This window comes from Eleutherodactylus coqui, chromosome 5 (genome assembly GCF_035609145.1).
Source record: "Eleutherodactylus coqui strain aEleCoq1 chromosome 5, aEleCoq1.hap1, whole genome shotgun sequence".
Lineage (NCBI taxonomy): Eukaryota > Metazoa > Chordata > Amphibia > Anura > Eleutherodactylidae > Eleutherodactylus > Eleutherodactylus coqui.
This window is the reverse complement of record NC_089841.1, coordinates 251,452,892-251,473,570: the sequence shown is the minus strand read 5'-3', so window position 1 is coordinate 251,473,570 and position 20,679 is coordinate 251,452,892. Positions and strand designations below refer to the sequence as shown.

Here is a 20,679-nt window from a genome sequence, read left to right as displayed (position 1 = left end):
CGTGCTCCATCTCCCCCAAGGCCGTGCTCCATCTCCCCCAAGGCCGTGCTCCATCTCCCCCAAGGCCGTGCTGCGCTCCTCCAAGGCCGTGCTCCGTCTCCCCCAAGGCCGTGCTCCGCTCCCCCAAAGGCCGTGCTCTTTCTCCCCCAAGGCCGTGCTCAGCTCCCCCAAGGCCGTGCTCAGCTCCCCCAAGGCCGTGCTCCGCTCCCCCAAGGCCGTGCTCCGTCTGCCCCAAGGCCGTGCTTTGTCTCCTCAAGGCTGTGCTCCGCTCCCCCTAGGCCATGCTCCGTCTCCCCCAAGGCCGTGCTCTGCTCCCCCAAGGCCGTCCTCCGCTCCCCCAAGGCCGTGCTCCACTCCCCCAAGACCGTGCTCCGTCTCCCCCAAGGCCGTGCTCCGTCTCCCCCAAGGCCGTGCTCCGTCTCCCCCAAGGCTGTGCTCCGCTCCCCCAAAGGCCGTGCTCTTTCTCCCCCAAGGCCGTGCTCAGCTCCCCCAAGGCCGTGCTCAGCTCCCCCAAGGCCGTGCTCCGCTCCCCCAAGGCCGTCCTCCGCTCCCCCAAGGCCGTGCTCCACTCCCCCAAGGCCATGCTCCGTCTCCCCCAAGGCCGTGCTCCGTCTCCCCCAAGGCCGTGCTCTGCTCCCCCAAGGCCGTGCTCCGCTCCCCCAAGGCCGTGCTCCGTCTCCCCCAAGGCCGTGCTCCGCTCCCCCAAGGCCGTGCTCTGCTCCCCCAAGGCCGTGCTCCGCTCCCCCAAGGCCGTGCTCCGTCTCCCCCAAGGCCGTGCTCCGCTCCCCCAAGGCCGTGCTCCGTCTGCCCCAAGGCCGTGCTTTGTCTCCTCAAGGCTGTGCTCCGCTCCTTCTTTTTTCACCTCATCTTTATTTTTCCAACGGGGCCGCATTTTTTGCGGAACAGTTGTATTTTTAATCGGCACCATGTGACTTTTGGATTGCTTTTTATTGCGTATTTGGGGAGATGAGCAGAAGATAACAATTCTGGCGTTACTTTTTAATATTATCTTTACAGATTTCCCCATCAGCAATAACTATTTCCATTGCCCGGGTCGTTACGAACACGGTAATAATACCTTTAATTATAGGTTGCCTTTTCAAAATTTCTTTTGGTATTAAATCCCATTAAAAAGAGTTTTATGAGGAAAAATGTGTTCTTTTATTTAGACTGGATTTCTTTTTTTTTTTTAAAGATTACCTTTTTTGCCGCTATTCCTTAGTCTCTCCAGAGATGCGATCTTCAGGATAGTACACTGCATTACCTATGTAGTGCGTTCTACTTTGCCCGTGACAACAGCTGGAGGCGGGGTCTAATAGGCTGAGTTACACGGTGGCCTTTATCAGGCTCCATGGGAACCCACTTGTACCTTGCGTTCATATTGCGGGGCAACGATGGGTGACAGTCGGATCCGCCTGCCCTTTATCTGGCGTTATTACTGATTGTGGCATGTCAGGGGTTAAACCGCCCCAATCTGCGGTTTCTCGTCTCCTGGCGGTTAGAGCAGGAGCCTGGCTGTCAGTAGTCACCGCCTTATAGAGACGTACGTGCCGGTTTATAGTGGGGTCAGTACTAAGGCGTATTGGCGGTCACGTCCAGTGGCGCCGCCTTTGCCCCACTTTGAGGTGTTACCTGTATGCCGCCAGGTAACACCTCAAATCTCACCTGTGTGCCTGGAATCCCTGAACTCTGCCAGAGAGGAAGGTGAGGGCTGGAGGCTCATCTCCTCCTTCCCTCTGCCTGCATTAGAGGACAATCCCCGGCCTCCCCTCCTCCCTCCGCGCTGTCCTCCCCCCCGCCGCAAGGCGCAGGCGCAGCTCTCACACTCGGCTCTCCTCGGCACGACTCGGCTATTTCCGCCTCTTTGTTTTAAACTCCAGCCGGAATTTTTTTTTCTCCTCATTTTTCTCTGTTCTTCTTGTAACTAAGGGGGGACTGATTGGGAGGACGGGGCCCCCGGCACCCGGCTCCTTGCACGGGGCTTCGGCACCCCCCTCGGATACCCCCCTCCTTGGCTTTGCCAGCTGCACAGACACACAGCGAGGCTTTTCCTTTTGCCCTGTGTGCTGTGCCCGCTGGTGAAGCCCCCTCCAGCAAGCAGCAGCAGCGGCGGCGGCGGCTTCATCTCCAGAGACACAGCAACTACAGCAGTCAGAATTGCAGCAGGTCAGTGTCTGATTTCCACCCTGCAAAGTGAGAGAGAGAGAGGGTCTGAGATCCATGGGCATAGCCATGCCTCCCCCTCCCCAGCTCCTCAGCCCTCCCCCTTTCTAATATAGCACATCTTCTTCTCTCTTTAATGCCCTCCTTGCATGTGTGTGCCACAGAAGTAAGCCATGCTAGCAGCCCTCATGGCTCCTCAGTCATGTAATGTCTCCATCCTGCCTATTTCTCCACTGCTCCCCCCCTCCCCTTCCTACTTTCTGTGCTTTCCAGAGACCCCCCTGCTTTATGGCCTGAAGGGGGCTTCCATGGTGCCTTCCACCCCATTAGATGCTGCACCTCTTCCAGTTGCCCTTTTACCCTTCACTCACCTGCCATTCCATAAGTTCTCCATGCCCGCTCCCCACAGCTACTGATGGCACCTCTCTGGAGCCTTCATCCTGGTCCCCGTGTCTTCAGTTTCGTCCACATCCTTCCGATATCTTATTGTCACTTTTCCGCTTTGGTCTCTTGGCATTTCACCCATTCTTGCTACCCTACTACTTCTCCAGAACTGCTGCCAACTTGCTGTCACTTTTCTCCACCATGGTCAACCCTCGGTGTCTTCCACTTTCTTCGGTCCACCAGCACCATAGGAGGTTGGGTTCACCAGCATCATGCAACTTGAGTTGTTCACTAAGTCCTGGTTACTCATCGCCCACTCGGTTTGGCATCGATTTTACACCTTATGCCAACCTACATGCCCTGACACATTTCATGCCCTTCATTGACTAATACAGACCTGCCTTGGAGATCCAGCACAATGTAATGTCCTACACTGACTTTATCACGTATCTCCACACCTTGTCGTAAAGACCTCCTAGGAACACTTCAAGTAGACCTCTTCGGCAGGTGCCATTGCCACCACCATGCCACCAACTCCTTCCAAGGTCTATAGTTGAAGTGTCATAAGTATTGGACCCCATTCGAACTTTATTTCCCCCTTTTCTCATCTCTTCCCATGAGCGCTCTCCATCCACATTGGCGCATGTCCATACACTGTAGTGCTTCGTACTGTTGGCACCACATTTACTGTCCTTTCCATTCTCCATGTGTTGTCAGCTCCCTAGTTGGTTGCCCTTGTGCGGTATAACTACCTTCTGTCCACCATTACAACACTTCCTCATCACTACTAGTGCACTGCTTTTGCCAATTTCTTACTTGTCACATCACTGTTTCTGCTTCCAGCTTTTCTCCTTTTCTGTTGGTCTGTAACTTTGTGTCCTTAAGTTCCCTTTTTTACATTTTATTTACATTTATGTCTTTCAGTATTTATTTCATGGCCTCATTTTCCCATAGTTAGTGTTGAATTCCGTTCAGATTTAAAGGGACAGTCCGCTTACCAACTGACTTCTTAAAATTAGACGAAAATGAGTTAAAACAAACAGTACTTGGGCTGTGTTCAGATCTGCTTTCGGGGCTCCGTTTTCCGTTATGGGAGCAGGAAAGGGGAATTTATTGGCTGAACGGATTCGTCTTACAACAGAACCAAACGGACCTCATTGACTAGGGGCTACGTTCAGCGGTCCCGCGTTTTACCGGATGAGAAAATGCAGGACTTTTTCATGTGCTGGATCTGCAACAAAACCTCCGGAGGTTCTAATGGAGAGGTGACCGTAGCTAACCCATCCACAGTCCCAACAATCCAAGGCTGCAGCACAGCAATCCTCCTAGTGGGTCTTGATAGCGGAAATCAGTTGACCCCTGTTTGCCAATCAGAGCCCCATTCTCCTGGCATTGGCGCTTACATCCTGGGCGCCATGAATCTAAGAGTTCTGAACAGTAACTCTGCGGTCTCTGATTGGCAGGCAGTGGTCAGCCAACATCTGTTGTCAACACAGCCTGCGGCGCTGGATCGCCGGGTAACTACTGTTTGTTTTAACTTATTTGGGCCTGATTTTAAAAAGTTTATTTGTAAGTGGACAACCCCTTTACTATTCAGGCATGATGTGTGCTAAGCACCCCCCGCTTCCATCATGGTCATAATCACAGGGGTCCACGTTGGTACGGTAGGGTCCTTACACGTGAACGCTGCTTTAGACTTCCCAGTGTTTGTACAGCTGATCACAAGTGACTTTTGCCTCCTAACTTAAGGTGCGTTTGGACGGCCTGGTTATCGTTCCAAGAATCGTTCAAACGAAAGGGAAGGATAATTGTGCAGTTTAAACACGAGCCAATGGCGGAACGAGAACCGCGCACTTCTCGTTCATCCAGTTTCAGCCGGTTTAAACACTAATCGTTCGTAGGAATGTGAAACGCTGAATGATAAGTAAACGAGAACTGAATGAGCGCGAATGAGCTGGCGATGACACCACCAGCTCGTTAACTCGGGCAAAAAAGAGTCTCATTTTCTCTAAAAGGGCCATTACAGAATCATGAACCCGCATTATATAGAAAGCTCCATTTTCACTCTCCATCCCCTCTTTTGTTGAGGCCCTTTTACACGGAATGACTATCGTTAAAAATAAATTAAAATTGTTTAAACGAGTGAAAGTGAATGGTAATTGTTCAGTGTAAACGCTACTAACGACAAGCAATAATCGTTCACTGTTCACTCGGCTTTCATTTTAAGCGAGCATAAAATTCATCGTTGGCTCGTTCGCTAATTTCCTTAACCCATTAAGGAAATCGTTCAGTTTAAATAGCGCTCGTTCAGTCGTTCTCATCACTTATACAGCCAATGTGAACGACTGAACGATTTCTCGTTTGAAGGCGCCAACAATGTATCTGCTGGTATAAACAGGCTGCCTGAGCGAACTCAGATGACATTCGCTCATTCCAACGAGAAATCGGCTTGTCTAAACGGACCCTTGGATATAGCCAAAAAAGTGATGGTCTTGTTCCTGAAGGCTTTACAGTGTGAAGACCCTCCCAAGCAGCAGCACATCATATATAACCCCAACGTATTGTGGGTCCACGAACCGACCATCTAGTGTCACAGATCCCTGCAATTATGACTAACAGGATGAGGGAGATTCAACTCCTGAACTTCTGACCGGAAACTCTTGAACTTTTCACGTGTGTCACTTTAGGAGAAACGGTGGATTGTTCTTGTTTGTAGTGAAACCTGTTTTTTCCCGGGGCTGGGTAGTATTTGGCTATACCTTGTGCACACGACCACTTGTTACCTATCTGCCTAGCTTGGCATGACATTCTTGTTGCAGTAGCGGTGTGAACATGGAAACCGGAAAGCTTTAGATGATTATCGCTGGTCAGTTTCTAGTTGAAGGCACCATCTTTTCATTTGATTTGCTGATTTAGGAGGGATCTGCACCCACCACCCATCTGTTACTAAATAACACGCCGGTCGCACTGAGTCTGATGCTGTGTTCCTGCTGATACTGTCCCTGAATATCACATTGTAACTGTAATGTATTGTTACTGTAGCAAACTTCTGCTTAGTTTCCAGGTGGTTGCTGGATAAACACAATCTCCAGGCTCTGGTACATACTTTTTAGAACAGGATTTGTCACCGTTCCAGAAATGTCACCTGCATTTGTTTAGAACTAAAATAGAAATGGTCATCGATATGCCTTATCAATGCGACATAGATTATTTGATTTGCTTCTATATAAACCTTTATGTTGTATATTCAAGACTATAAAGACAGGTGCCACGTTGAACGCTGTTCCTCTGACAGTCTTAACCCATTAAGGAACATCCACGGTAAATATACGGCGCTTCGTCCTGGGCTTTAATCCTGGCCGATAGTAAATATACGGCGCTTGGTCCTGGGCTATAGTCCTGGCCGACAGTAAATATACAGCGCTTGGTCCTGGGCTTTAATCCTGGCCGATAGTAAATATACGGCGCTTGGTCCTGGGCTTTAATCCTGGCCGATAGTAAATATGTGGGCCTTGGTCCTGGGCTTTAATCCTGGCCGATAGTAAATATGTGGCGCTTGGTCCTGGGCTTTAATCCTGGCCGATAGTAAATATACGGCGCTTGGTCCTGGGCTTTAATCCTGGCCGATAGTAAATATGTGGGCCTTGGTCCTGGGCTTTAATCCTGGCCGATAGTAAATATGTGGCGCTTGGTCCTGGGCTTTAATCCTGGCAGATAGTAAATATACCGCGCTTGGTCCTGGGCTTTAATCCTGGCCCATAGTAAATATATAGTGCTTGGTCCTGGGCTTCAGTCCTGGCCCATAGTAAACATATACGGCGCTTGGTCCTGGGCTTTAATCCTGGCCCATAGTAAATATAAGGTACTTGGTCCTGGTCTTTAATCCTGGCCGATGGTAAATATATGGCGCTTGGTCCTGGTCTTTAATGCTGGCCGATGGTAAATATATGGCGCTTGGTCCTGGGCTTTAATTCTGGCTGATAGTATATATACACGGTGCTTGGTCCTGGCCTTCAATCCTGTCCGATAGTAAATATATGGTGCTTGGTCCTGGCCTTCAATCCTGTCCGATAGTAAATATATGGTGCTTGGTCCTGGCCTTCAATCCTGTCCGATAGTAAATATATGGGGCTTGGTCCTGGCCTTCAATCCTGTCCGATAGTAAATATATGGGGCTTGGTCCTGGCCTTCAATCCTGTCCGATAGTAAATATATGGGGCTTGGTCCTGGCCTTCAATCCTGTCCGATAGTAAATATATGGGGCTTGGTCCTGGCCTTCAATCCTGTCCGATAGTAAATATATGGGGCTTGGTCCTGGCCTTCAATCCTGTCCGATAGTAAATATATGGGGCTTGGTCCTGGCCTTCAATCCTGTCCGATAGTAAATATATGGGGCTTGGTCCTGGCCTTCAATCCTGTCCGATAGTAAATATATGGGGCTTGGTCCTGGCCTTCAATCCTGTCCGATAGTAAATATATGGGGCTTGGTCCTGGCCTTCAATCCTGTCCGATAGTAAATATATGGGGCTTGGTCCTGGCCTTCAATCCTGTCCGATAGTAAATATATGGGGCTTGGTCCTGGCCTTCAATCCTGTCCGATAGTAAATATATGGGCCTTGGTTCTGGCCTTCAATCCTGTCCGATAGTAAATATATGGGCCTTGGTCCTGGCCTTCAATCCTGTCCGATAGTAAATATATGGGCCTTGGTCCTGGCCTTCAATCCTGTCCGATAGTAAATATACGGCACTTGGTCCTGGACTTTAATCCTGGCCGATAGTAAATATACGGTGCAGGATTAAAGCTCCTGCTTCTGTAATCTAGCAGGAGCAGGTCAGGTCCTCAGCTGTCACAAACAGCTGAGAACCCAAAGGAGAAGACAAGCATTTTTTAACCACTTCTGCCTTCTTTACAAGCTACATATCATTCCATAAACACTATGTAGAGAAAGCAAGAAGCAGTAATGCCTTTTTCTGTATGGGGCCCAGTGATAACTGTAAACCCCCCCTCCCAACAGCTCTGACCCTGACTACTCTTACACTAGGGGGATGTTTTCTCCTGTAACTGGGGCTCCTATTGATGCTTCTCTAACCCTGGCAACCCCTTTAATCCTTACTATGCCTGCTTTGAACAACCCTATGAAACATCCCCTGACACTAACTGATTGCTGAGCACTATAGGACACTACCATCAGCTGATATGACACTTTGTCACTCCCAATCCTCTATCCGTGCAATGCTCAGACCTGCAGGTTTCCCTTTATTATACCTGTTTTCCCTCAGGGTGGGTTTGCATGGGACAACTATTGTTTGAATAGTCACTCCAGCGAGTTGTTCGCATATGACTGTTGTTGGTGTGCCTTTACACAGAGCGATTGTTGTTGATGTTTGCGGTTGCTGACACCTCCCTGCAAAGTTTATTGTCTAGTCCTTGAAAGACAAATGGTTACTTGTTTACCCCAGATGATGATTAATGAAGCAGCGACTGTTTTTAGGTGAGCTGAAATGAAGCTTGTAGCAAGTATTGATCAAATTATTGCTCGTCACTCTGTTGGTGGCCATTGCTTAGGCCGGCTGCATGCGAACGGGTCGGGTGCGAGATCCCGCAGCGGAATCCACCCCTGTGCCCGGCTGGTGACCCTGCGGACCTGTCATTTCCTCGTCATGTGCAGGCGGCCTTCTGTACTGCCGGCGACATGCACAGTACAGTTTTCCCCGTGCCATTGCTAGGCGATGACACGGGTCCCGTGACCCTTCTTCAATGTTCATTGCGGAAGGGCCACAGGTCGTATGGCTTCCATTGACTTCATTGGGAGCCGTCCGTGAAAAGCCCGCACTAAAATAGAACATGCTGCGATTTTTTTTTTTTTTTTTAAATTTTTTTTTTACATTTTTTTCCCCTCCGCAAGCAGAAAATTGCGATTATTCTCTGCTTGTGTGCAGGAAAAGTGCTTTTGCACAGCATGCAATTACAGGTTTTTGCTGCGGAACCTGAGGACGGACACCGACACTGGATTCCGCAATGCCCATCCGGTCGTGTGCAGCCGGCCTTGGGGTCTTTTTAGGTAATCCGATTCTCGTTTGAACCAGCGAGTGAGCTTGTTTAGGCAGGCACATGCATGGTTGGCTTGTACAAATGAGAATCGTTCAGTCGTATAAGCGAATGCAAAAATGCGAACGATTGCTGTGTAAACCGAATAATTAGCGAATGAGCCAATTATGGTTTTTATGGCAGCATAAAATGAACGACGAGCAAAAAGCGAAGGATTCTCGATAGACCGAATGATTAGCGTTCACTTTCGCTCATTTGATCACATTTTTGACCAATATTCTGCCTAATAGCAACTTTACACTTACTTGATCGAGCGATTTGGACGATAGCTGTTCTGTGCAAAGCCGCATTCACATGGGCGAACCTGATATCGCACTTGCCAACGTACGTTTTTCCTGGTGATGCAAAGCGTTATTGATTGTGTGAAAGGATCGCATTGACTTCCATGGAAAACACTGCATCACACTGCATGCGAGTGCCATGCCTTGAAGGTCCCATTGAAAACAATGAGTGAGGCTTTCCGTCCGAACATCCAAAAATTGGACAGTCTGTGAACAAAAAAAATGACTTTCATATTTGCGTGAGTTTTGGATGCAAGGATGGATAGGGTTAGGCCGCCGGCGGACGGCAGAGCCGGATTCTGCATGCGGGAGCTCACAGCGGAATCCGACCCTGACAGCAGCTGGCATCTGCGCTTACCTGTTATTTCTCCTCTTCATCTGTACTACAGATGGACCCGGCGAGCTGTCATTGGACATGCGCAGTGCAGGGAATTTTTTTCCCCTTTTTTTTTAACCTTTCCTGCACTGTCACTAGGCGATGGCACGGAATCCATGACCTGTCCCCAATGTTAATTGCACAGGGACGGTATGGCTTCCATTGACTTCAATGGAAGCTGTCCATGCGAAATCAGCGCAAAGTTGGCGCATGCTGTGACTTTTCCCCCTGCTTGCGGAAACAGCAATTGGCTTCCGCATGTGTGCAGGAAAAAGCGTTTTTCCATAGAATGCTACAGACAGTATTTCCTGCCGACCCGCAGGATTTCCATAGGCCTCCCTCACACAGGCCTTTGCAGAAACGCAGCGTTTTTCACCGCTGCGTTTACTGCAGATTCCGCCCGGTTTCAGCAGCGCTGGCATGCGTTATGCGAGCGTTTTGGCTGCGTTTTTAGCACAGCTGAACCTACAGCCAAGGCTGCTGATAAAAGAAAAAAATCCATACTCTCCTAGCAGGTGAAGTCGCTGTCTCCAGCGCCGCTGTCGGGACCTTGTGAAACCGGACGATTGCTCTGATTGGCTAAGCGTCGCTGAGTGACAGCCGACTGAGCCAATCAGAGCCAGCTCAGGATGTGTCCAATCATAGCCATTCAATAAATGAATGACTGTGATTGGACGCATCCAGCGCTGGCTGTGATTGGCTGAACAGGCTGTCACTCAGCGGCGCTCAGCCAATCAGAGCAATCTCTCGTTGGAGGTGGGGATTTCAAATCCCGATCACCAGAGAAAAGGTTCCCCTGCCGGCTGACAAGTGCCGAGAGCGCCGCCAGGGACAGCGCCATCACCTGCAAGGTGAGTATTGATTTTTTTTTTTTTTTCCGACTCCGTGTAGCTAGGGCGTTTAGTGCTGCCCAAAGAGCGGTACCAAGTTGTGCAGTGTTTTCAGCAGCGCTTAAACCACTGCCAATTCATTTCAATGGGCAACACAGGGCTGAAAACGGCCAAAGATAAAAAAAATGCAACGCTGTCAGAGCGCAGTGTTGAAGACGCTGCGTTTTCAGCCTTGTTTTCAGCCCCATTGAAATGAATGGGAGCCTTGTACAGCGTTCAGCGCAGCGCTAAAGAAGCAGCACTAACGCTGTACAACAACGCCTGTGCGAGGGAGGCTTGGAGAAAGCAGATCAGCCCTTTAATGCCACGTTTATTTTCACTCGATCGAACATTGCAGGAATAAATGCGCTCACGTGAACGAACCGTCTGAAAGCAATGGCTTCTATTCACTGCGCATTACATGTAAAAAAATTAGCAAATAGGCGCTCAGAGGCATATAGTCATTGTGCGCTGCGTACAATTTTCACGCACGCAATGCCAGTAGCTTTTTGCTTTCTATTGGGCCACTCACATCTGTGTTTTCCTTTCGCTCACATATTGCTCGCGGGGAAAAAAAATCGCGGCATGTCCTATCTTGGTGCATATTACCCGCGAATACATGCCAAAATAAAGTATGGGGATCGGCATCGCGCAGCAGGTTACTTACTTACCTGCTTACTTTTGAGAGATAAGTGCGCAGCCTGCAGGTGAACACGGTCGTGTGAGTCCGGCTTTAGGCCGTTGCACGCGAATAGATTTGCATTTCAGAATCCGCGGATGGCGTCCGCACCGAGGATCTGCAGCACCTACTATTCAGGACATGCTATGCAAAATTGCTTTTTCTACACACTTACAGAAACAAATTGCGATTTCCACCAGCGGAGGAAAAGTCGCGGCATGTTCTATTTCTCTGCGGGCTCTGCACGGATGGCTTCCACTGAAGTCTACCGACCCATGGCACTGCACATGACCGACGGCGAGCGGGTGACCTGGCACGGGCATCGGGGTGACAGTGAGCTGCTGTAGGTGGTAATATGTGTGATCATCAGTTACTAATCTAGTGTGTCCCCCAGCCAAGAGGAGGTGATGGAGCCATACAGCCAAGGCCTTCAGCCCGTGCTACCATCTGCACTACTGACTGTTGCATCTGTTCTTGTAGACGGTGCAGGCTCTAGTCGGCTGCACATCCGCTTTACTACAAGTCATAAGAGTCCGGTCACCCAACTCATGCAGTGCAATATGAGTGTTAAATGTGCTGCCGTCTGTAGAAAGGCTTTCATCCCATGAAACTGCTTGATGATCTTGAAACTCAGTAGTGTAAAAACTGTCTTGAATGCGTCCATGTAAAAGTACATTATGGGCGTTACAGCTGTCAGAAAGCTGCCTTCCGATAGGTGGCGCTGCGGGGGCATTGATCCATCTCCTATATTTACATATTACCCAGAGGAGCATGCATGGCCTTATAAGTCTGCTCACTCATCCTCTGGGTGCTCTCCTTAAGGAGAAAAGATAGCGTTCCTGACCCAGCTGTCCAAACAACTGCATGTATTGCCCAGCTTATGCATACAGCATGCCTCAAGACCTCAAAAGTGCACTGCTTCTTCTGGTCTGAGGGCCACATTACCATACTGAAACACTTCCCAGGGCCCGAGGGTATTCCCATCTGAGACATTTATGGTATATCCACTTCTAGGACTCCCACTTATTAGGAAAATGGGGGTCACATTCAATCCCCAATTAGCACTCCAGAGAGGAGACCATGCATGTGGCCCTCTCCATTGTAGATGATGGATGTCGAGGTAATGGCCCGGCATGTCATAAGTCCTATAAACTAATAAGGAGTAAGCTGCATGTATATACGATGCGTGTCTAACTCATATAGTCATTTCTGAAGTGCCAGACGGGTCAAGACACTTTATTCACCTAATATATAGTGGCACCCATAGTACTGGTCCTAATATATAGGGGGCCAGACATGGCTACACAGTGCACCCTTAGTACTTGTCCCAATATATATGGGGCCAGACATGGCTACACAGTGCACCCTTAGTACTTATCCCAATATATAGGGGGCCAGACATGGCTACACAGGGCACCCTTAGTACTTGTCCTAATATATAGGAGACCAGACATGACTACACAGTGCACCCTTAGTACTTGTCCTAATATATAGGGGTCCCAGACATGACTACACAGTGCACCCTTAGTACTTGTCCTAATATATAGGGGTCCCAGACATGACTACACAGTGCACCCTTAGTACTTGTCCTAATATATAGGGGTCCCAGACATGGTTACACAGTGCACCCTTAGTACTTGTACTAATATATAGGGGACCAGACATGGCTACATAGAGCAGCCTTAGTGCTTGTCCTAATATATAGGGGACCTAGACATGACTACACAGTGCACCCTTAGTACTTGTCCTAATATATAGAGACCCAGACATGACTACACAGAGCACCCTTAGTACTTATCCCAATATATAGGGGGCCAGACATGGCTACACAGGGCACCCTTAGTACTTGTCCTAATATATAGGGGGCCAGACATGGCTACACAGGGGGCCCTTAGTACTTGTCTTAATATATGGGGACCCAGACATGGCTACACAGGGCACCCTTAGTACTTGTCCTAATATATAGGGGACCAGAAATGGCTACACAGGCATCCTTAGTACTTGTCCTAATATATAGGGGACCAGACATGCCTACACAGGCATCCTTAGTACTTGTCCTAATATATAGGTGACACAGACATGCCTACACAATGCACTCTTAGTACTTGTCCTTATATATGGGGACCAGACATGACTACACAGGGCACCCTTAGTACTTGTCCTAATATATAGAGATCCAGACATGACTACACAGGGCACCCTTAGTACTTGTCCTAATATATAGAGGACCATGCATGGCTACACAGGGCACCCTTAGTACTTGTCCCAATATATAGGCCAGACATGGCTACACAATGCACCCTTAGTACGTGTCCCAATATATAGGGACCCAGACATGACTACACAGGACACCCTTAGTACGTGTCCTAATATATAGGGGCCCAGACATGACTACACAGGACACCCTTAGTACTTGTCCTAATATATAGGAGACCAGACATGACTACACAGGACACCCTTAGTACTTGTCCTAATATATAGGGGAACCAGACATGGCTACACAGTGCACCCTTAGTACTTGTCCTAATATATAGGGGAACCAGACATGGCTACACAGTGCACCCTTAGTACTTGTCCTAATATATAGGGGAACCAGACATGGCTACACAGTGCATCCTTAGTACTTGTCCTAATATATAGGGGACCAGACATGGCTACACAGGGCACCCTTAGTACTTGTCCTAATATATAGAGACCCAGACATGACTACACAGGGCACCCTTAGTACTTGTCCTAATATATAGAGATCCAGACATGACTACACAGGGCACCCTTAGTACTTGTCCTAATATATAGAGATCCAGACAAGGCTACACAGTGCACCCTTAGTACTTGTCGTAATATATAGAGATCCAGACATGGCTACACAGTGCACTCTTAGTACTTGTCCTAATATATAGAGGACCATGCATGGCTACACAGGGCACCCTTAGTACTTGTCCTAATATATAGGGACCAGACATGACTACACAGTGCACCCTTAGTACTTGTCCTAATATATAGTAGACCCAGACCTGACTACACAGTGCACCCTTAGTACTTGTCCTAATATATAGGGGACCCAGACATGGCTACACGGTGCACTCTTAGTACTTGTCCCAATATATAGTGGACCCAGACATGGTTACACAGGGCACCCTTAGTACTTGTCCTAATATATAGGGGGCCAGACATGGCTACACAGGGGGCCCTTAGTACTTGTCTTAATATATAGAGGACCCAGACATGACTACACAGTACACCCTTAGTACTTGTCCTAATATATAGGAGACCAGACATGGCTACACAGTGCACCCTTAGTACTTGTCCTGATGTATAGGGGACCTAGACATGACTACACAGTGCACCCTTAGCACTTGTCCTGATGTATAGGGGACCCAGACATGACTACACAGTGCACCCTTAGCACTTGTCCTGATGTATAGGGGACCCAGACATGACTACACAGTGCACCCTTAGCACTTGTCCTGATGTATAGGGGACCCAGACATGACTACACAGTGCACCCTTAGCACTTGTCCTGATGTATAGGGGACCTAGACTTGACTACACAGTGCACCCTTAGCACTTGTCCTGATGTATAGGGGACCCAGACATGACTACACAGGGCACCCTTAGCACTTGTCCTGATGTATAGGGGACCTAGACATGGCTACACAGGGCACCCATAGTACTTGTCCGTTCCGGTCCCCCTGCTATGTGCCACTCCTCTTCATTCCAACATGGAAACTACATGTGAACAGCCACACATAGATATTTCCATGTCCAGATGATTGGGGCTATATAGAATGACATTGTGGGCTACATGTTGTGCCCTCCCGCTAAAGTCTGTGTTTTTGAGCAAATAAATGTACCTTTATTGCCTATGATGGGTAGGATGAAAAATCTGTTATGTATATGGAACAGAGTATAGACTCTATATGGTGCCCCATACTGCATACAACTACATATGATGTTCTTCTCTAGAGCGCTCTGTAATACACATGGAATGGAACAGGTCACAATTTCTTTCAAGTTTTGATTTTGTTTGATTTTGTGAAGAGGGAAAACCTCTGTGAGCCTCCGTATACATCTAGAGGCACGTGGTTACAGTAGGAGTTCCCAGTAGTCTGTGGGTGCTGTACGGTATACAATATGTAAAAATAATGCAGCCACTTGCGTGGACCCTGAGTATGAAGCAAAGTACATTTTTAGACAACTCCTCCTCTTTTCCTTTCAACTTTTTGGTAGCTTTTCAGATTGCTGTTTTTCTCCTTTTGGTGAGAACATATGCATGGGTCATAAACGTATTTTCACATTAGGTTATTTGTAAAGTATCTTTAGAAAAGATGGCAACGTATGATGCAAATTATGTTAATATATGTAATAGCAAATAGCTTTATTTACCTAAAATGACTTTTTTTATGCTGAAAAATCATTTAACATGTTGGCTATTAGAGGTTTTCCTTCCTTCTAACTTGTTGTCCACTGCCTGTTGTTAGGTGAAATCCATCTCTAGTAATGGAGATAACAAGACTTAATACTGGAAATGAATCAGTGGGGTAACTCAAGCTGTGGATAGACATCTGTGGAGATCAGATGGGAGAGTGAGGCATTTGCTCATACAAACATGCTGCTGAAGCTAACTGAAACTTAAAGCCTGCAGAGGGAAAACTGGTGCAAAATAGTCCTATAATGCCAGAAATAGTGTTATTCCTCATGTACATGGCAGCTTGTCCTAAAAAGTCATGTGAAAGTGCAGGTAGGCGTTAAGCCTATAATTATTTAAAGAGTCATGTATTGGACTAATCATTTGTTTTTGGCAACCTGTAATCTTTAAAGACTTAGTGTGTCATACCTATTGAGAAAGAAGTTGAAGAAAGTGGATGATTTTGACCATAAGAAATGTTTGTCGGGTAAACTGAAAAAAGAATGATCTGTTGGCCGACAACATTCTGTCATCGGCTGGAAAAAAAAGTTGTCCTTGTTTTTAATTTTTCATCCAATAATCTTTTATCATGCAAGAATGCGCCTAAAAAGATTGTATGTCTCTCGGAGTCGTTGACCTTGTATGGCCAGCATGAACGGCGAACAGCCAATATAGATGCACTTGTATTGGTGAAACCAGCAATCTGCATCTATTTAACCCTTTCCAATCCAATTTGTATCCTGGTTTTCCTAGGGGGCTTATTCTTTTTCTGCCGTTATACAACAGCGCTATATGCTGGCTAAAGCCAGTACTGCATGAGGTGACACATTGGATAGGCTCCAACAGCAGAGAGGCTGGCAATATACAGTAAGAGAGCCCCGACGGACGTCTTCCAACATCGGAGCTGTACAGCCTTAAATCATAATGTCTTCAGAGGTCAGACAGTGGATTGGAAAGGGTTAATCTGTAAAGCTAACTTTAGTTTATAAGTAAAGGTTAGAAAATGACAGCCAACCACTGCTTGGCACCTGCTGCTATTTTCATACACTGCCCCTATTTTGATAAAATTAACCTGTAAATACTAAAAGACCATTCTATAAGTTTTTATTCCTTGGGGCCTCTTTCACACGGGTGCTGCGATTTTCAGCCACCCATATCATAGCCAAAAATCACATCAGGCAACCAAGTCGCGGCAGCATCTCCAGGTTTCTCGTCCATTCAGACTGCCGTATATACACCACAGCTCGGAATACCGTTGGCCGGGGGGAGAGAGTTCAGCACTGCTAAACTCCCTCCCCCTCTCCGCCCCTTGTCGGCTGCTGGCAAGGGAATGGGCGAGATGGAGTGGGAGTTTAGCAGATCTAGTCATACTAAACTACCCCCCCCCCCCTCCAGCCTATGGGAGCTGCCAACAAGGGGAGGGACTTTAGCAACACGAGCTGCTGCTAATCTCCCTCCCAATTCCCTTTTCCCGCAGCTCCACAAGCTCCCATAGTCCTATCTTTTCCGGGCATCGATAAAAGCAGCCAGCTGGGAATGTGCACCGTATGCGCTATCTTTTCCGGCCATGCGATTTTACGCACTGGAAAATCACTCCTCTGAGAAAATGCATTGGAATCCAGTGCTTCAGACGGTCGCCGTTTTCAGCCGGCATTTTTTACCATGGCCGCGATAAAATGCTTCTGTGAAAATGGCCTTAAAAAGACGTATGTGCAGGATTAAAGCCCGCCAGTGAGTTCGGTAAAAAGATGTGTTGGCCGACACTAAGGGGTTAATATAGTCCTCAAACTGACTGGGGCTCCCTGAAAAAGGAACTTGGTTGACACACAGATTTCTGTCATTACTCAGATTGTACACAAATAGGAAAAGAGAGTAACAGCAGCACTCCAAGTTGAAATACACCACTGGTGCAAGGCGTCTCTATGCAGAGCCTGGATCCGGGACCCGACTCCAAAGGTCCACCATAAAGTACAGATGAGGAGATAGAAGTCATCCAGGCAGCATCCGTTAAAAGATTGCTTCTTTATTCAGTGCATGACATCACAGGTGAGGCAAGCAGCAGCTACGTATCGACCCTATGTCCAGCTTGAGAAAGACCCATGCATAGGGTCGATACGTAGCTGCTGCTTGCCTCACCTGCGATGTTATGCACTGAATAAAGAAGCAATCTTTTAACGGATGCTGCCTGGATGACTTCTAATTACTCAGATTGTACACAATCTAAACTGTGCAAATTGTCTCAGTGGCTCCTCCTACAGGAGCAGATACATTATAATGAGCGCTTATTGTATATATTGTCATTCTGGAGGGGTGTACGGTTGTTTATCCCCTTCCATACACTTTCCATTATCATCCTCTCCTGCATACAAGAGATGCGCTGCTGACAAATAATATCTTTTTGTGTCCACAAAAAGGAATGCAGCGGACAAAGGAGTGTTTGTTTGTTGTCCTGTTGTTGAGCAGGTTCACACCGGACAACTCACAGATTACCCTCCAAGCAGCGGGATGCGACTCGTGTCCCCCAGCGTTGATCTCCCACTTACCTGTTCGGTGTCTTCTCTCTCCGCTCTGCGATGTGGCGGCTGGCGCACAACTGCGCATGCACTGAGTAGAGCATCCGCTACATTTTCTTTTGTGACATATTAGGCTGCCTGTCCACGGGCGTTGCGGTATCCTCGGGAGCCGCCGCCTGGGAGCCAGCAGACGGATCTCCGCGGTCAGCCTAATCTGACAGGCTGACCGCTGAGAATCGCGGAAATTCGTAGCATGCTGCGAATCGCCGGCCACAAACGGAGAATCGCAATGATTCTCCGCTCGTGGACAGGGGGCCGGAGCTTTCCATAGCAACGCTGTGGAAAGCTCCAGACAGCTTGATTCGTCAGCAATTTACCGCTGGCGAAATCACGCCTGTGGACAGGGGACCTAAGAGTATATTTAATATCTTTTTTTTTTCAAATGTTTCACTTTTTTACCCTTTTTTTTTGTTTTTATTGCGCATTATTTTTTGTTTTTAAATGATAGTTTGTTTTTGAATTTCGTATATTTACACTAAAATAATGTATAGAGATGGGCTCTTCAGCTTGTTTCAGACGTTTTGCTGTATAATTTATATTGCCTCGGATTTCAGGGTGATTATGGTGATGGTTTTGGTTCGCGTCAGCAGTGGGTCATTTTCTTATATATTATAGATTAATTTTTTTTTCACTTACTATTGTTACTAGTTTTTTTTTTTTTACCATCTATGTTCCCCATGACATCATATACGAACTCTGAGGGTCATTCAGACTGTAATTTTTCTTTTCTATTTCACACTTCTCCACTGTAACTAGCGCACCCATAGGAGCCCCAGTTATACAGGAAAGAATGATGCTGTACTGGCATTAGTCACTGACTGAGCTGCTCTGGGTCTTGGTCCTTATCAGGTTAACTTGTGAGCTCTCCTGAGATGTCTGTTTTAGTAACTACCTCTATGCTCCTTAGAAAATATGTTCTACTGGAAGTCTTATTTCATGAAGAATACTTGTATTTAGTTGAATAAACCTCTTAGGAAAGCTGAAAAGTCCTCTTTCAGATAATCTGGCCATAGTTATCATGAGATGAAAGTTGTAAAAACTTAGTAGTTTTGAACATTTGAAGACTGCTCGGTTCAACGACACATAGGTGGCGCTCAGCTCTGACCCCCCCCCCCGCCCCCCCTCTTTTGTGTAGTTTTTTTTCTTTCTTTTGCAAGTATATTCACTGCATTTTTCATATGCACAAAAAAGAACGCAAGAAGGTTCCATAGATTTCTCTTGCCTTCATGTGTAAATACATATGTATTTACTGGATATATCCACATTCCCATTGGCTTTAACCCTTTCCAATCCACTGTCTGACCTCTGAAGACATTATGATTTAAGGCTGTACAGCTCCGATGTTGCAGGTCATCCATCGGGGTTCTCTTACTGTATATTACCAGCCTCTCTGCTGTCAGAGACTATCCAATGTGTCACCTCATGCAGTACTGGCTTTAGCCAGCAGATAGCGCCGTTTTATAACAGCAGAAAAAGAGTAAGCCCCCTAGGAAAACCAGGATACAAATTGGATTGGAAAGGGTTAAGGGGCAATTTTGGTCCATAATACGGATCAAAATAGGACAAGCTGCGCTGACCACTACACAGACCCTACCCCACACCTAAACTATGTTATGGAGGCAACAGGTAATCGTGGTAGAACACTCCCATTGATTTCAATGGGGCCTCGCAGATGTGCGTTTGAACAGAAGAAAATGCCGCGATTTTTGAGTGCTGCCTGCTCTATTTTGTCCAATTTTTGCGCTTTTTGACACCCCTCATCACCTCTCACAGTGAACCACTGTCGGACTCAGTAATCTGCATCCGAAAACGGCGGTAAAATCATGGTAAAACTCCGCGGTCAAACTGTCAGTGTTTTGCCGACTCTGTGTGAGAGTGGCGTTACAGTATCGAAACTGAACTGTAGCTGCGTTCTGACTTTATGCAATGGGCTCATATGGATCTAGTCCATGGCAATACGCTGATCAGAGAGATGGCATGTCTTTTATCAGTCTTTATGGTTTGGTTGGGATTTACTAACCGTTTCCTCCTTATTTTTTTCAATAAAATATCGTACATTGCAGAGGTGAACCAGAAAATAATCTCTGGAGAAACAAAACTGTGCACAGGAAAAATCCCCCAGACGTTGGATTACAGTCATGAGAAAAACAAGAACACACTTTGTGAATTCTGTGGTTTTATGTATCAGAACATAAACATCTGGCCCTTTTTAGATGGTCTTAAAGGGCCACTCTGGCGAAAACACATTTTTCCATCCCTGCCCACCCTCATCAGTCACACTGAAGGTCTACTCCCTGTATTCCAGCCCCATCCCTGCAGTGCAGCCCCTTGTCTGATGCTTATCAGGCACCATCCCGAGGCTGAGATTTTTTTTTTACTTTCAGCTTCATCTATTCCATACTACATCAACACAGAATTAGCTGAGGCTGTATTGTTTTTGCCTGCTGGTGGGACAGTTTAATTATTGTTACCTTTTACATTCAGCAAAATAACCTACAGACCATAAGTATACAGTCAGGAGGCTGAGCGGTGATCTCCTCTATTATAACAGTGTGACGGGAGTTGTGTGATCATCATCAGTAACTGATAGGAGTGTGTGTCTGTCCCTCTAGGCAGTTTATGTTGAAGGTTTATGTAAAAGCATCACACAGACTGACTTAATTATTTGAAAACACATAAACCTATGTAGATCTGGGCTGGTCGGAATTAAGATCACATGACTATCTGAGGAAAAATAGTTTGACAGAAAGGAATTAACCAAGGTAACACTAGCTGACTATATATACTGCAGGCTAGCTAAGCTGTGAATAACAAACCCCCAAAAGACTGCAGAGGCC

At 47.1% G+C, this 20,679-nt stretch overlaps 1 protein-coding gene across 1 annotated transcript in view; it reads left to right on the top strand.

The window, feature by feature from the left end:
- Nucleotides 1-1,882: 1,882 nt before the first annotated feature.
- PCGF3 (polycomb group ring finger 3) overlaps nucleotides 1,883-20,679 on the top strand; it is a 97,484-nt gene continuing 78,687 nt past the window's right edge. Inside the window, exon 1 of the mRNA XM_066604478.1 lies at nucleotides 1,883-2,166. The gene's annotated coding sequence lies outside the window, so the exon portion shown is untranslated. The remainder of the gene's footprint in view (nucleotides 2,167-20,679) is intronic.